Below are 18,020 nucleotides of genomic sequence, written 5' to 3'. Positions count from 1 at the left end.
GTTGATATCGACGCGCTGAGTGGCTGCTCAGTTTGAGGCGCCATGTCACGGATTGCGCGGCCCCTCCCGCCGGAGGTTCGAGTCCTCCCTCGGGCGTGGGTGTGTGTGTTGTTCTTAGCATAAGTTAGTTCAACTAGTGTACAAGTCTAGGGACCGATAACCTCAGCTGTTTGGTCCCTTAGGAATTCACACGCATTTTAACAATTTTGAACAAGTTCACTTTTTCTGTCACCTCTTCTGTCAATCGAGGTTGCGTGTAGATTGGTTTCCCTGAACACTCTAGAACTTTAGTAATAGGGACCAAAAATGTATAATGAGATTTTATGCATGCAATGAAGCTGGAAATTGTTGGGTACTTTAGATGATCTTTAGCTGAAGTAATGCTCACTGCCTCCTCTTCCTGCAATTTAAGAACAATATTCTTAATGTCTTCCAAATGCTCGCTGTAATATTCCACTGCCTCCAGCCACGTTCCCCAGCGGGTAAGTATGGGTTCTGGTGGAAGTGGTACGTTGGGAAGTTCCTCTCGAAATAACTGTATTCTTGCAGGTGCTTTAATAGAAACAATATAGATGGTTGAAACTAGCTTATTTCTATGCGGAAATTCGAGGCGGTTCGTCTCAACTACACGATTCATGGCATGGGCAAGGCTTATGATATGGAGCTAGGCTGGGTAAAATACTTTCAACAATCTAAAAGCAGCAATCAAGTATGTGGCTGCATCAGTGTAGATTACAAGTACTTTATTTTCATTTAGACTGTAGGGGAAAAGAAATTAGAGGGCTTTATTAAAAAAGCGAGCAATTGTTTCCTGGCTAGTCTTTTTTATCTCCTTGCTGCAGATGAGATGACATACAGGGCGAGTGTCAGGATCTAACTTTCCAACAATCGAATTAGCCGCATACCGACCTTGTTTGTCAGTTGTCTCATCGACAGGGATCCACATGTATGAATCACCTATATCTTCCCCTGTCCTGCTCAATTTATATTCATATAAAGCATCTAAACAGTTCTTGCTCAGTGTGGATTCTGATGAAATGCTGTTGTTGTTGTGGTCTTCAGTCCTGAGACTGGTTTGATGCAGCTCTCCATGCTACTCTATCCTGTGCAAGCTTCTTCATCTCCCAGTACCTACTGCAACCTACATCCTTCTGAATCTGCTTAGTGTATTCATCTCTTGGTCTCCCCCTACGATTTTTACCCTCCACGCTGCCCTCCAATACTAAATTGGTGATCCCTTGATGCCTCAAAACATGTCCTACCAACCGATCCCTTCTTCTAGTCAAGTTGTGCCACAAACTCCTCTTCTCCCCAATCCTATTCAGTACCTCCTCATTAGTTATGTGATCTACCCATCTAATCTTCAGCATTCTTCTGTAGCACCACATTTCGAAAGCTTCTATTCTCTTCTTGTCTAAACTATTTACCGTCCATGTTTCACTTCCATACATGGCTACACTCCATACAAATACTTTCAGAAATTACTTCCTGACACTTAAATCTATACTCGATGTTAACAAATTTCTCTTCTTCAGAAACGCTTTCCTTGCCATTGCCAGTCTACATTTTATATCCTCTCTACTTCGACCATCATCAGTTATTTTGCTCCCCAAATAGCAAAACTCCTTTACTACTTTAAGTGTCTCATTTCCTAATCTAATACCCTCAACATCACCCGACTTAATTCGACTAGATTCCATTATCCTCGTTTTGCTTTTGTTGATGTTCATCTTATATCCTTCCTTCAAGACACCATCCATTCCGTTCAACTGCTCTTCCAAGTCCTTTGCTGTCTCTGACAGAATTACAATGTCATCGGCGAACCTCAAAGTTTTTACTTCTTCTCCATGGATTTTAATACCTACTCCGAATTTTTCATTTGTTTCCTTTACTGCTTGCTCAATATACAGATTGAATAACATCGGGGAGAGGCTACAACCCTGTCTTACTCCCTTCCCAACCACTGCTTCCCTTTCATGTCCCTCGACTCTTATAACTGCCATCTGGTTTCTGTACAAATTGTAAATAGCCTTTCGCTCACTGTATTTTACCCCTGTCACCTTCGTATCTATCTTGGCCACAATAATGCGTTCACTAAGCTGTTTGTAGTAGCTTACCCGTGTTCCTATTTTCCTATTCATTATTAAACCTACTCCTGCATTACCCCTATTTGACTTTGTGTTTATAACCCTGTAGTCACCTGACCAGAAGTCTAGTTCCTCCTGCCACCGAACTTCACTAATTCCCACTACATCTAACTTTAACCTATCCATTTCCCTTTTCAAATTTTCTAACCTACCTGCCTGATTAAGGGACCTGACATTCCACGCACCGATCCGTAGTACGCCAGTTTTCTTTCTCCTGATAACGACATCCTCTTGAGTAGTCCCCGCCCAGAGATCCGAATGGGGGACTATTTTACCTCCGGAATATTTTACCCAAGAGGACGCCATCATCATTTAATCATACAGTAAAGCTGCATGCCCTCGGGAAAAATTACGGCCGTAGTTTCCCCTTGCTTTCAGCCGTTCGCAGTACCAGCACAGCAAGGCCGTTTTGGTTATTGTTACAAGGCCAGATCAGTCAATCATCCAGACTGTTGCCCTTGCAACTACTGAAAAGGCTGCTGCCCCTCTTCAGGAACCACACGTTTGTCTGGTCTCTCAACAGATACCCCTCCGTTGTGGTTGTACCTACGGTACGGCTATCTGTATCGCTGAGGCACGCAAGCCTCCCCACCAACGGCAAGGTCCATGGTTCATGGGGGGGGGGGGGGGGATGAAATGCTGCAGTGACAGTATTTCTCTACAAAACTTTTGAACTGGCTATTTTCAACTGCTTGGTATGTTTGCTGCAACAATGGCTTGATACACACGTCAAGATGAAATTCGTTTTTGTTTGTTGCATTTGATTTAGTTACAAACGTTTGTGTCAAGTTTGATTAAATTTTTTAAATTTCCCTAATGTTTAATGCCTGCAACATGCTGACTTAAATGCGACGTCTGTTCATAACGTACCTAAAAACAAGAAGAAATCATAAGTACTTTGTGGGAGAATTTACGTACGAGATCTACTTAGCAAAATTAACCTACATTAAGGGTTTAGAAACAATATTTTTGCATTTGCATGTGTCTGGTCCAAGTTAACTCTGGAAAAACAGTGGCATCACTGTTCTCTGAGTGGGCATAGCAGATAAAAGGTTAACATTTTACTTGCGTCTTCGTTGCACACATTGCAGTGAATAACTCTTCCGTCTGTAGAGAAATCAGAAAATTCTTGTAAGCACTGACGAATCAGAGATGAGTTGGAGCTGGCTACTTCCGGCATGCTTGACTTTCCACAAACACACTGTCGCTGCGAATCATTTCACCACATCCAAGCAGCACACAGGACAGATGTTCCGCTAAGAAAAAAATAACAGAACGAGTGACTTCCCCTTACGTAGGTGTAAACTACAGAATGATACAGCAATTCCGCCAGTTATATGCTCGCATAACTGTAGACCTTTGTTCATCATACTAGAGCTAAGTGAAATCCTAGTAGTAGCGTGTCCACACTTCGATTTTCCGTATAAATTCTGACTTTGTCAGAGCCTGAAAGCTTGTTTGATGTTACAATCCTTAAAACAACTGCACAACACAGGCACTTCTCAAATTAATGGCCAAGCGCTTTTTGGATAAGTATTTATGTGAACTGCAATTTATTGGAAGACGTGAAGAAGCGGTGTACAAGCACAGACGTAAACAAATTATATAAAATGCTATAATACATTAATTATGACGTATTGTTATTATTTTTAAAACCTTAGGCATAGATAAGGGAGGAGGGGGGGGGGGATAGGGAGAGGGAGAAACTGTGACTTCCTTCAGAAACGTGGCACAACCGCTAGCTCTCCCATTACTTACATGGTTTTTATTTAAAAAAAAAATGTTTCGGAAACTTCTACATGGGATAGGAAACCCTTATAGAGGTTGGCGATCATTCTTCGCACTTTCACACAAAATGTGTCTAGATCGCAATGTATTTCTTATTTCTTATGAGGCGTTATGGTCATAGCGTTCCTCGGATGTAGAAAGGATAGATACAATGTATATCGTCAACAAATTTAATCAACAGTACAGTGATAAGTGATAATCTGGCACCTATCATTGTAATGAGGGGGGTAATGAACCACGTCAACCCGTCACACTACGAATAGATAAATATATTTATCCCTCTTCTTATTTTGATCTGATGAAAGCTACGACCAATACGCATCATAAGAAATCATAAAAACATCTAGATAAATTATGTTGCCGAAAGGAAACATTTTTCTCAACACTCTTTCGATTGCAGAAAAACTCGGTGGGCCCCCACGTGCATTCTCAGTGTGGTTGCGTGCATTATTCCCTGATATGAACGCGACTGATGGACGGGTCATAATTTGGAGAGCGTCGTGGAAGGAAGTCTCCATCACATAGCTGGCGAACTCAGAAGTGCCGTCGAAGAGTGAGAGATGAATGAGTGGCAGCATCAGGACCAACTTGTCAAGGAGGACCAAGCGTATTACAGTCTATGAAATGGAGCTGGTTTTGATTTCAAATACGCAGAAAGATGTGCACTTTTTTATGTTCGATGTTTTGCTTCTATTTCACCTCACACTTCCGGATATACAAATATCAGGCAGAACATGTTGACCACCAACCTAGTAGCCGGTATGTCCACCTTTGGCACGGACAACAGCGGCGACGCAGCGTGGCGTGGAAGCAATGAAGCCTTGGCAGTTCACTGGAGGAAGTTGGCACCACATCCGCTCACACAAGTCATTTAATTCCCGTAAATTCCGGAGAGGGGGAGCGTTGAACTCTGGCGCCACGTTCAATCACATCCCAGATCTGGTGAGTTGGGGGGCTAGAACATCAATTAGAACTCGCCACTGTGTTCCTCGAACCACTCCCATCATACTCGTGGCCTTGTGACATGTCGCATTATCTTGTTGAAAAATGCCACTGCCGTCGGAAAACATGATCGTCATAAAGGGGTGTGCGCAGCCTGCATCCAGTGTACGATATTTCTTGGGCTTCATGGTGCCTTGCACGAACTCCACTGGACCTATGGATGCGGACGTGAATTTTCTCGAGAGCATAGTGCAGCCACCACCAGCTTGTCTTCGTCCTACAGTACATGTGTCAAGGAGCTGTTCCCCTGGAAGACGATGGATTCGCTTCGACCCATCGGCATGATGAAGAAGGTACCGGATTCATCAAATGGTTCAAATGGCTCTGAGCACTATGGGACTCAACTGCTGAGGTCATTAGTCCCCTAGAACGTAGAACTAGTTAAACCTAACTAACCTAAGGACATCACAAACATCCATGCCCGAGGCAGGATTCGAACCTGCGACCGTAGCGGTCTTGCGGTTCCAGACTGCAGCGCCTTTAACCGCACGGCCACTTCGGCCGGCCCGGATTCATCAGATCATGCAACTCTCTGCCACTGCGCCAACGTCCAGTGCCGATGTGCTCTTTCAGCCGTAGCTGCCGATGTTACCTTTGGTACATGCATGGATCGTCGGCTGTGGAGGTCTATCGTTACGAGAAGTATTCCGTGCACTGAGTGTTCAGGCATAGTTGTATTCTGCCCAGTCTGTTGTTAACTCCGCCGCAGTTCGCCACCTGTCCTGTTTAACCAGTCTGCTCAGCCTACAACGTCCGTCTGAGCCTACGATGTCTGGACGTAGTTTCACGTTGGTTTCGCCCGTGCTGAAGACACTCGCCACAGCGCTCCTCGAACAACCTACAAGTCATGCAGTTTCTGAAATGCTCATGCCCTGTGTGAAACTGAGATAGGTCGCGAGCCGTTCTCGTTCTACACGCGGACAGCAGGATCACTGATACTATATGCACTGTGCGTGTGACTGACTAGTAGTCACTCCTCGCCAGATGACGCTGCTGCCACCTGAATGGTTCAAATGTTTCAAATGGCTCTAAGCACTATGGGACATAACAAACGGCTCTGAGCACTATGGGACTTAACATCAGAGGTCATCAGTCCCCTAGAGCTTGGAAGTACTTAAACCTAACTAACCTAAGGACAGCACACACATCCATGCCCGAGGCAGGATTCGAACCTGCGACCGTAGCAGTCGCGCGGTTCCGGACTGAAGCGCCTAGAACCGCTCGGCGGCGCGGCCGGCGGGACATAACACCTGAAGCCATCAGTCCCCTAGATTTAGAACTACTTAAACCTAACGAACCTAAGGACGTCACACACATCCATGCTCGAGGCTGGACTGGGGGACTGATGACCTCAATTGTTGTCCCATAGTGCTCAGAGCCATTTCAACCATTTTTTGATTCCCTTTGCCGCTAGGGACTTTGAAATCAGGAGAGGATGGAATGGAGTGCAAAGAGCTGCGTGAGGTTGTATGACGATACGTTGGAAAGCTGCCAACTACTAGCAGAGCGATGAGCTGACCACACAGGCTAGCCCTTATGCAGAGCATACAATGACTTCGTTCACGAAGTATGACACGGGGTCATTCAACATAGACTGTTCTTCACGGAGTCCCTTCATAAACGTAATTCCGCAGCTTCCAGGAGCCGAAACGGCGATCACCACATTTTCGTCGAGGATTTTTTCCCAACTCATGTAAGATATGCAGCGAAATGTGCCTCTTCTACGGGACAGATTCTCGTGACTGTGAACGGATGTGACCCTGGCTTGGAGTCCGTGAATCGGAGACGGCGACGCTTTCTTCCGACTCAGCACCTGCTGTCAGGTGGCTCAGTGACGCATTTGCTGAGCTGTCTCCTGCTTTCTCACTGTCTGGTAGCAACGTGGCTGAATGACGGTGTTCCGTACCGGCGTGACACCAGAACTCTGGGAACGTGAGATGCATTTCATGCGTACTGCTGCGGAACACTAGACAGGTCAGAAACGAAGGGAGGAATATTTTTGCAGAAGAGCTCCGTTATGAGGAGGTACGGGTGCTAAGACACGAGAGCTTATTAACTCGCAAAATAGGGGACGTAATAACTTTAGGTGTCGGAGATACAGAGAGTTAAGAAGTTGTCGTGGTAGATTTTCATAGGGCAGCAGGTTGTCACAAGTGGTAGACTAAATAATATCTCTGACATTGGTACGTCTATGTTCTTTAAACGGCTCCCCGTTTGACCGGAAGTAAATAATGAGGACGTGATGATCATGAAGGAAAATGGGTCGATTCAGTACAAGTTCTAAAAGGTAAACAATTATTTAGGTTGCTGATTTGTCTACACAACACATGAACCCGTTGCTTGGAAATCTGTAACATTTCGCAGAATATTTTTGTTTGGGAATATCTCGATGCTAAAAAATACAAAACTGAACCGAAATCTACCATTGCACTACAAATGCAATATGATGACCATCACTGGCAAATACTGTAAAAACTGTGTAGGCATTCGAATTTTTTGTCTAAGTGTTGCTTGTACGCAAGTGAGGCGAATCGCGGATATTAGAACAAACACTTCCTCTGGGTTGGTGTGTCACATAGACCTAACAGCTCTCGCGGGCAGGAAGAAGAAATGGGTGTATTATGTTTCGCTGCAACTACAGAACCACAAGGAAGATGACCCAAAGAGAAACGTTAATGACCACGATTTTTTAAAAAAATTTCAGTTTATTGGCTTTCCTGTTGGGCTCATTCAGCCATTTGAGTAATAGGAGGACGATACGGTAACGTAATGGAGACGATTTACTTGTCAGTTACTACGATCCGAACATAAGGACCACATCCAATCCCTTAGCGGAGCTGACCAAGATTGGCTTCGGTGTGTATCAAGAAATATACAAATATGTGACCAATTTGAATTAAAACTTACAGTTATAAGACTTCTATCGTAGATGTCTAATTTTAAATGAAGGGTGTCATTTTGTGCAGATGGTGTCAAGTTCAGAGAGGTGTGTGTGTGTGTGTGTGTGTGTGTGTGTGAGAGAGAGAGAGAGAGAGAGAGAGAGAGAGAGCAGCAGTGGTGGACCTGATGATTGCAACGTGCAGTCGAATCACTTCTTACATATTTGATTCATACTTATCGACAGAACTGTGTCTCATTTACAGTCAGGAACCACGATCATCACATACTTCGCAGAAATTTCACATCCTGCTTTTTTGTACGTTGTAACTAACAACCATGATGTTTGCTAATGCGAACATAATTCAATATCACTTCCTTGCAGCACATCTAGGAATATTTGTCCGACGTGCTTGACCGTTTTTGTGTGTCGAAATATAAAAGCCTTCATTAAAACTAAGATGGAACACTACAGCTAGTAAAGGTGGCGCGAACGTACTCCTGCGCTACAGACTCGAGGTTATTGCTTGGTAATCTGACCTGAGAGCTACTACAGCTGTCTGCTTCGTTTCCTGTCTGTAAATTAAAAGCAAACGCTGCTAAAACTTCTGAACTGTTAGTGATGAATAGTCGATAAAGCAGCAGTTTTTTTCTCACCACGAAATGATCTCATTGCTTTTGTACGTTTTGTGTCAACCATAAATAAGACATTTGTTATACCTCGGATCTTTCCGGCGTGACTGATAAATGGTACGCTTTTGGGTGTACAGATGAGCTGTTGGTTCCATTTTTTATGCGAAATATTTCGACGACCAACCCACTTGACAGCTCATTCCAATGCTGCAAACTTTGTTATGTCTAATTCCTTCCTGGTCTCCAAGCAGACTGTGAAATATTAACAGTATCGCGTTGTTATTTATACCCGAATTCAACTTTCGGCGCCCGCTACGCCCTTTGGTGGTCTTTTGTTATTCAGAGACTGCGCTGTGAAACGCAGAGCCAATGAAACGCACATTCTTTTAGCTGTGGTGGATGAGACGACCGGCGAGATATTAATAAACTGACTGCTCGATCCCAAGCCTTCTTCGAACTCAAGCTTCTGTCCATGTGTACTGAGTTTTCCGACACCTTAATTACACTGTTACAGGAACCTTGCACCACACTCTCATCCGGAACAATGACAACCGTGATAAATAAGGGAAGACAAAGCCCTCACGGAAGAGTTAGGTGTTCCATTCTCCCATGTCTGTTCGAGAGTGGGACTGTAGAGAAGCAATCAAAAGAAAGCAGTTCTATGCCCCCTCTGCAAAACACGATGTGAATTACAGTCGTGTACAATGATTTTATCTTGGAACTCGTCCATTTGGTCCGTGTTTGCATAGAAAAAACAATAATATCAAAAATTGAGTCAACCTTGATGCAAAACACCTTGTTATTCGTTTATTTCTTTATTATCCCAAACTATTTTGTTTACTAACAGCCGCTCACATGGTTGCAGATGACGTGATGTTCGCTAAGTAAAAAACGACAACAGAAAAAAAGAGCACAGAAAATATGTCGCAAACAGCACCAATAATTGCTTGAAAGATGCTGTAACATACAATAAATAAGGTAGTATGAAGGTATCCATAGAAAACTATATTTAAAAAGACGAATAGTAAAAATGTAATAACGTTTTACTGTGTGTGTATAACCATGCTATTTTCTGCATGTTTTTAGATTAAAAAACCCCGCTGATGATGGTGATATTTGTCGCCGAAACTAGTTTGGGATAGTAAAGAAATAAACGAATAACGAGGTGTTTTGCATCAAGGCGGACTCAATTTGTGATATTACTGTTGTTACAGTCGTGTAGATGTGGTTGTATATCTCAATTTGCAAATAAATTTATTCATCAGTGGCAGGTATTTCACTGTGTAATGGCGCGTATGATTATATATTAAAACTCTGTTCCCGTTCGTCACTTGAATCCGGACCCTTGATTTAACGGGCAGTGCTCAACAGATGGGCTATCGAAACGCGACACGCACTGCTTCTATTTATTATATAAGTTTCGTGTTCGCCTTTTGGTTCAAAATGGTTCAAATGGCTCTAAGCGCTATGGGACTTATCATCTAAGGTCATCAGTCCCCTAGACTTAGAACTACTTACACCTAACTAACCTAAGGACGTCACGCACATCTATGCCCGAGGCAGGATTCGAACCTGCGACCGTAGCAGCAGAGCGGTTCCGGACGGAAGCGCCTAGAACCGCTCGGACACCGCGGCCGGCTCGCGTTTTGGTCTAGCACATAATTTCAGTCGTCAGAAAGTATCGAAATACCGCACGCTTAGCTATACAGTGAAAGATTCATTCTGGAAACAAACCACAGACTGTGGCTACATCACTTACCGCCATATCTTTTATCCCAGGGGTGATAGTCGGTCCAAGTAAGCTCGAGAGTCTGTGGAGTTTGGATAGTGGGCGCAATGGCGGCGAAAGACTTGTCGACAGTCGTGCCTAAGTAATTTATCTATAATTTTTTTATTTGTAATACTCTACTTTCATGACGATTACTGTGTTCCTTTACATATAAAATAACATACATGTGAATTTTCATGCTAATCTATTCTACATTTCTTTAATTTTTTTTTCTGTTCTGAACATCGAGTTAAGTTTACAATGTGTATAATACTACTTGTTTCTTATCTTTATTTATTTCTATTACTGTGGCTGTAACTTTTAGATGGCTTCCTATATGTTACTCTATATGTAATTTTTGTTTGCATCTTTTTTCACCTTCAGTCAGGGCTTCCTTTGAGCCGTTGGACTGAATCTCTCAGAAAGAGCAATGGCAATGACCTTGCAGCAATTGTTATCTTTATTAATATTGCGTTATTCAGCGCGAAACTAAGGATGCAGTAGATGTTTTGTATATACACTCCAACATAATGAAATATTTGTTTGCTGGCTAATATTCTAAAGTGACATTAACTGAGAAACTTTTTCCTGATGCGCTGCAAAATATTATTTATTTCGTAACGAAATCCCTCTAGGATTCTTAGGTCATCGTCAAGTGACAAGTGAATGTCGCATACACAGGTAAAATGACGTGCGACTTGCATAGATTTTACTTATACGGACGATACACAGAAAACAAAACAAAAAAAATGATACATGGAGTATTTACAAAGGAAAAACATACATTTTTACATCATGCACGAACAGATATATTACCGTACAATAAAAATAAAAAAACAGACCTTTTTAAGTGGATATCGTTACATTTAACAACAGATGATAAACGAAGTTGAATTTGCAATTGCAATTTAGCATCTGTATAACTGAAACGTAATTTAACAGAGAGGGGAAAAGGAAATTGAGTTGGGTATTTAAAACTAAGCTGACATTTTTTACCATGTGTTTATTGGTTCCAAGAATTTCCAGGAGGGTAATCTTTCTTCTTTTCTTTACGGTAAAAGTTCACGATCTACGTGTACATCGTGTGGGTGGTTTTTTGTTAAAAACTATTCCGTAAAGGTGATATAAAAACATAATACTTTCCTTTGTAAACTTTCTATGAGTCATCACTTTTGTATTTCCTGGATAAGTAATATCTGCGTAATTGGCACTCCATTTTATCTGTGTTTGTGACATGCAGTTGTCACCTGACGACGGCCTATGAAGCCGAACGCCGATTCGTGATGAAATAAGTAATATTTTGTAGAACATAAGGAAAGTGTTCCCAGTGAAATGTTGTTCCCATGTTTTGCCAAGCACCGATGGAAAATCCAGTCAATTCTTGAGTGACTTAACTGTCAGTGCACGGAAATGTTAACAGTAGGACAAATTTTCGTATGCTGTTGAATGTGACAATAGCGACAACTCAGTGTACACTAGTTGCTACTCTGGAAATATATGTGTACACGCATACCTCACACAATTTTATTTCTCTATTTTCAGTTCGCTGTTCCTGCCCATAGTGCCGGTGTGACATCCAACAGGCAGAGGGGACGCTCGCTTGGTAGGTAAGATGTCAGATAGATTTCTGTTCTTGTCCAACTGCCTTTTCTTTTCACGTGGTTCTGATTTCTTTAATGCTCGATGTGGTCAGAGGATCTGTTGTAATCATGTCTGCTGTTACCCAAGCCTGGCTGCACCTGGTCAGACAGACTGAGTCAGCTATTTGATGAGATCGTGTTGTTCCGCTTCGTCGGCGCAGCGTTGAGGAAAGAAGCGACACGAGTCTCACAGGCAAACAAAGAAAACGAGAAACTGGTTGTCGCTTTTTTCCTAAAAGCATTGTCACTAAACAGCTCCACGTTGTCGCCGTGAGTGTGCTGAAGTTTCGTGCCGCGGAATAACGCACGTGGTGTGCTGGTGTGGTATGCTGACAAAGGTCGGGGACAAAATTTATGTCTAATTATTGAGAGCAAAGAGCAAGCCACTGTCTTGTGACCTCATGTTTTCCGAATTTGTCTTATTTTCTTTTGCCTTAGACGATAAAGTTGGCAAGAAAATTAATGTTTTCGTTATGTATACTTTGTATCACTAAGTATTTAAGTCAGTTTGCTGGGTAGTATAGAGATTTGCTAGTAAAGTCACAATGACTAATATTTTAAAGAGAGTACTGTGCTAGTAAACTACGCATGAAAACAGTCTTTGTCTTTTTTTTTATGTAGACGATATAGTGGGCTGGTTGTGACGCAAGGGATAATCTTGACATAAACCAATTTTTAATTTTTTTCCCCCTCAGAATTGTTGTTTCAGTGTATCGCTAAATACAAAAATAAACGTGCAGCAAAATAACTTGCCCTTTCCATCCTTTACTTGTTTCAGTACGTCAAGTAGATTGTTTAACATTATACACGCACTCCAAGAAGACTGTCGGGCCGATGGGATTAGCTGAATCGTTAAGAACGGAGAAAATGGAGTGGCATCGATCGGTATTAATCCTTCCGGTCACCGCCAACGGTTAACTGACCCCGAAATAAACGAATATAGAAGCGACTTGTTACGTTTAATTACGTTTTGAATACTTATTGACATTTTAAATAGGTTAAGCAGTGAGTTACCTGGTAACCAATGTTGGTAACAACTGGAAAGAATTACCTACCGAGTCAGCTACTCTCAACACGTACCTCGTCTAGTCTTCATAGAGTGGGCGTAGTATTTGGAGCGCCCACATTAGGTAGAACACACTGCGTCATCAATAACATAGAACACAAACCCGTGTTCCTATTTTGACCCTATGGCCCATTTTTGTTACAAACATTGAGTTTATATAACTGTAAAGCTCTAGTGCTGCGAGAAAAAAAAAAAAAACACTGTATCGGGCGTAAAGAGGATGTGAGCAAACAGGTTATTAGATAAATAGTATATTCTTTATAATGTTCAGCTGGTGAATGGCGATATGATTTACAGCGGAGTTTTGACTCGTATTTCTAGAACGCTTCGTTGGTCGCCGCGGTAGAAGCGTCAGGGTGTTTCGTCGGCTGATGGCAGCCCTGCTTCGCCTGTGCGCATGCGCAGCAGAGTGCATGCCGGTTCCCGTCGGCGTCGCTGGCCGGCCTTGCTTATGAATGGCCTGCCTGGGAGGCGGCGTGTACGCAAGGCGGAGAGGTAGTGGGGGCGTTGTAGCGTGCCCGGGCGCCGAGGACGCTCGCGTGTTTGGAGTACGCCGTACGACCGCTGGAGCTAAAAACAGCAAACGTACGGTCGCGACGGATTCTGAAGCATGGCGCACCTGTTGCTAGTGCCCGCATTATCACGCAATGCTATTTTAGTAAGGCAGAGTACCAAACAACTGTGACCAGTTATATGGGGGAGGGGGCGGGAAGACGGGATAGAGGTGGGCGTGCCTGTAGTCCCATTGCTAATAACCAGTTCAGGGCAGTTCGTGTTGACACATCTGGGTTCACAGCCCGTCTAACCTATGCTGCAGTAGCTGTACGTTCTGCCACTGCTGCCCCTACAATACGACGATCCTGGCGGGTGTCTGTGCTGTTTGGAAGTCCAGAACGTCCTCTACGGGTCTGAGAACGTTCACGTGACCACAGATACCAGCATTGTTGCACATCTGATGCAGCGCCTCAACTTGTTTGGAAATTCTCCGAAAGGACCACAATTTGACACCTTTCAAACTCGCTCAGTTGGCTGTAGGAAGCTTGACTGCGGCTCCGTGGTATAAGTGGCTGCTTGCTTCATACGTTTGCGCGACACTAAACCTTCTGGCTATCAGCATTCCCTATTAAGAGGTAGACACAGATGCTACTCTGATAGCTATGCCACTACGCTATCTGTTGGCGGACGACTTTGAAACCATTATCAGTACATGTATTATGCCCCGGGTGGCATATGCCGCCATCGGATCAAATTCGACTTCATCTTTCCATGTGTACTAATTTTTTTCCGGTAATATATATCTTCTCGGAAAGAATTATATATTGTAGCTCAAAAACCGTCAAACACTACGAACCCTGCCGGTGTCAGTCTGTCTTGGAACTTCACACTGTTTGCCACACTGTTGATGGAAAGGTGCCACTGATTACACTAAGTGATGTAATTTTTGAGATAAAGTTGTGTGGAACACTGGGATGAAGTGGCGGTAGGCTGGTCGGCACGAAAGGACGTATCCTTAGTGTTCTGTAGTAGCTACACGGGAATAGGTAGCTTTGGTACCAGAAGAAAGGCGTTGTGACAGGACAGAGCCTTGGAGCAAGGCTGTAATTAGGTGGAAAATGAGGTAGTGGTTGTAGAAAGCAATTAGGAAGGATGTAATTGATTGGAAGAGCATGCCAGTGTAGGTTGGAGGCCGAATACCATTACGGTCGAAGACTTTTAAAGAGTCTATAAATGGGAAGACGAGAGATTAGTGCTTGCTGCTTGTTGAGTTGTCTGTACAAGACGTCTTTTACAAATATGCGCAGACGTTGATAGCCTGCTCAAAAGTTGGGACGGAAGTTCACTGAGTGGTGGGAAGGGGTGCCACTAGGAGATTTATTGGGTTCAAAAAGAAGAATTTTCATGCTCTTCCTTGGTTCAGGATAGGCAGTGTTACAGATGACTGCAAGGATTTCTGTAATGGTGGGAGGCATTCCTGAAGAAGTTGTTATAGTTTGTTATGTTTGTTGTAGCTGGTATGTCACTGTGCTCGTTAACATATGTGTTCATGGTGTGGTCAGCGTTGGAGTTATCAGAAATGGTGGCTGTACCTTGTAGGTAAGAGACAGAAAATGGAAAGCTTTCCATTTCTTACTCGTAGCGTTGTATTGCGTTTCGAGCATGTTTTTTGCCTGTCCGACTGTGTTTTTACATTGAGTAAGTTACAGAGTTGTGTAAGTGTCGGAGGCTTGATAATGTGTCTTCCCACCAAACGATGAGGAATCATTTTCCTTGGGCGTGGAGTCAGTGTTTTGCATTTGATAGGGCATACAGAACGTAGACGCTCGGGTTAATGTAAACATTGTATACAGCCTGAGGAATATTTCCGTATTCACGGGCAGCAGGAGCAACCTTTTCCGATTACATGTAGCAGAGCTTTGAGGGCGTGGTCGCTACGGAGTACAGCTTTTACAGTCATCTTGGACGATCAAGACGATTAAGTGAATCATACCAATTTCCATACGATTGTGGTAGAATCTTTACTCTTGAATCGCTTTCTGTTATGCTCTGGTACTTGACCTTTTAATGTCACTGTTTTGATGGTATTAAAGAGAGTTTTTTGTCTGGGATTGGAAATTTTATCCACTGTAGTAAATGCAGCCTAAGTTTGTAAATAAATGTCTCACTAGAGGGCACTGCCATACAGTGACAGGAACGTTCAATTTATTGGCTTTCGGGCCGTGCCCATTCAACCATCTCAATAGTAATGTCAATTATGACGATACGAGAGTAAGGACAACACAATACCCGGTCCCCATGCCGAGAAAAAAAATCTCCGATCCGGCTAGGAAGCGAACCCGGCCCCCTCCGCTTACCCGTCTTCCGCGCTGACCGCTCAGCTACGTGGCAGTCTATCTACCGAAAGTTTCACGGAATTTAATGAAACAAGGGCTCGAAACTGGAATCTTTTCTTTTAACTGGTAATAAATAAATGCTTGCTAACAGATTCAAGTTTCTTCTTGTTTCGTGAGACGTATTTTGGCGATTTCTGCGAAGCGTGCGTTAGATGGAAATGCCAGAAACAAGTATATATGACGGTAGTATCTGTTCCCGAAAGAACAGTTACCGTGGATGACCAGGCAGCTTTGCTAGAAATGAAATGATAATTAAATAGACACCCTACCTGCATACAGGCGTTGATGTACTTCATTGGGGAGCGTGCAAGGGATAAGTCCCTGCAGACGCACTGTCCTCTGTGCCCGCGGTGGCTCAGATGGATCAGTATTGCCGTGGTCCCGTGGTTAGCGTGGGTAGCTGCGGAACAAAAGGTTCTTGGTTCAAGCCTTCCGTCGAGTGAAAGTTTTGCCGGCACGGTAACTCAGCGTGTTTGGTCAGAGGGCTAGCTGCCCTCTGTAATAAAAAAACTGAGTTAATGGAACAACAACGAACTGAAATGGGTGTCTTTCGACGTCCGCCCCGAGCAGATTAAACGAACTAAAGCGAACAAAATGAATTTAAAAAAAAAAAAAAAAAAAAAAAAAGATGGATAGAGCGTCTGCTATGTAAGCAGGAGATCCCGGGTTCGAGTCCCGGTCGGGGCACACATTTTCAACATGTCCCCAATGAAGTGCATCAACGCCTGTATGCAGCTAGGGTGTCTATTTAATTATCATTTCATTTCCAGAAACAAGTATTTTGATAGCAGAAAGGGACAAACAACTCTCGGGCATTCGAGAGTTTGACTACATTGACAATAGATTCGCAGCCTTCCCACTACGGAAAACACGAGCCGCGACTGGAAGGCAGTGGTCTCGTTACATTTTGAAAGAAGACCGACGCCAGCCGCAATCGGGCATCGAAATAATTCCACGGTGAATGCTGAAAATTTGTGCCAGAGCGGGACTCGAACCCGGATCTGTCGCTTAACGCGAGCCGTTGCCTTAACCGCGTCGACCATCTGCACACGCAACCCATTTGACCCAAATTCTCGACTCGACATACCCTAAGAGCGTCCTCTGTCCATTCACCTACTTGCTCGGCGAGCCCTGTGCGCCCACAACAGGCTCGGGCCCTGCTGTGTACCCACGCTGAGGTTATCAACAGGACCGTTCCTACCATTAGGCGAGACTAGACGGGCTCCTACGGCGACAAAATTTTGGGGGCGGAAAAATATTTGGAAATTTGTGGTGAGGTCTTATGGGACCAAACTGCTGAGCTTACACAATACTTAATCTACCTTACACTAACTTACGCTAAGGACTACACACACACCCATGGCCGAGGGAGGACTCGAACCTCCGACGGGATTTGGGGGCGGCAAAGGGCGGAAAAAATTAATTTCACATCATAGAGACATAACAATTTAGCAAATGAGGAGAAAAAAATGGAAAAGAGGATAAATTAAAACAGAATTGTTTTCAAAAACATGCGGAGCAGCTACTAATGAAGTCCTTATTTAGTTTAACGACAGTAAACACATTGTCTCTACCTACCTCAAAAATGATTCAAATGGCTCTGAGCGCTATGAGACTTAACTTCTGAGGCAGTCCCCTGGAACTTAGAACTACTTAACCCTAACTAACCTAAGGACATCACACACATCCATGCCCGAGGCAGGATTCGAACCTGCCACCGTAGCGGTCGCTCGGTTCCAGACTGTAGCGCCTAGAACCGCTTGGCCACTCCTGCCGGCTACCTACCTCAGAACTGCAGCACCTGTTACAGAGTACGAAACGGAAGTCGACTAGACTATTGCGCCATCGGGGCGGCTAGTAAAAATTGTATAACTCTTGACAGAAAATCAAACAAGGCGTCATTTAATTTTTTAATCGCAAGAAAGTGGATGCTGAAAACGATGTGATTTATTCCTTATTCTAAAAATATTTCAGTTAAAACAGTAACGAAATAACAGGAGGATTATCCAAATGACATAATTTGATGCTTCGATATGTCTCCCATCACCACAGAATAATTTCTAAATTCAAGGAAAAAGTCATTCGCACACCTTTTTTAGCCCATTTCCTTGAAATAAAATAAAATTTATGATTGGTGCCAAATTTGGCTGCACCGGCATGTTCAGTTGAGTTTTAATGTTCGGCGCATTCTTCCTATTTCAATTACTT

General features: G+C 43.5%; 1 protein-coding gene across 2 annotated transcripts in view; it reads left to right on the top strand.

Moving 5' to 3' along the window:
* Positions 1-18,020, top strand: part of LOC126259026 (uncharacterized) — a 667,737-nt gene that overhangs the window by 143,815 nt on the left and 505,902 nt on the right. The window contains exon 3 of one of the 2 annotated variants that reach the window (XM_049955690.1): positions 11,758-11,818. The gene's annotated coding sequence lies outside the window, so the exon portion shown is untranslated. Of the gene's footprint in view, positions 1-11,757; positions 11,823-18,020 lie in introns of both variants that reach the window. The other variant, XM_049955689.1, reaches the window with a different exon arrangement.

This window comes from Schistocerca nitens, chromosome 1 (genome assembly GCF_023898315.1).
Source record: "Schistocerca nitens isolate TAMUIC-IGC-003100 chromosome 1, iqSchNite1.1, whole genome shotgun sequence".
Classification (NCBI taxonomy): domain Eukaryota; kingdom Metazoa; phylum Arthropoda; class Insecta; order Orthoptera; family Acrididae; genus Schistocerca; species Schistocerca nitens.
The sequence above is the reverse complement of the archived record's forward strand: the minus strand, read 5'-3'. Positions and strand labels throughout refer to the sequence as shown.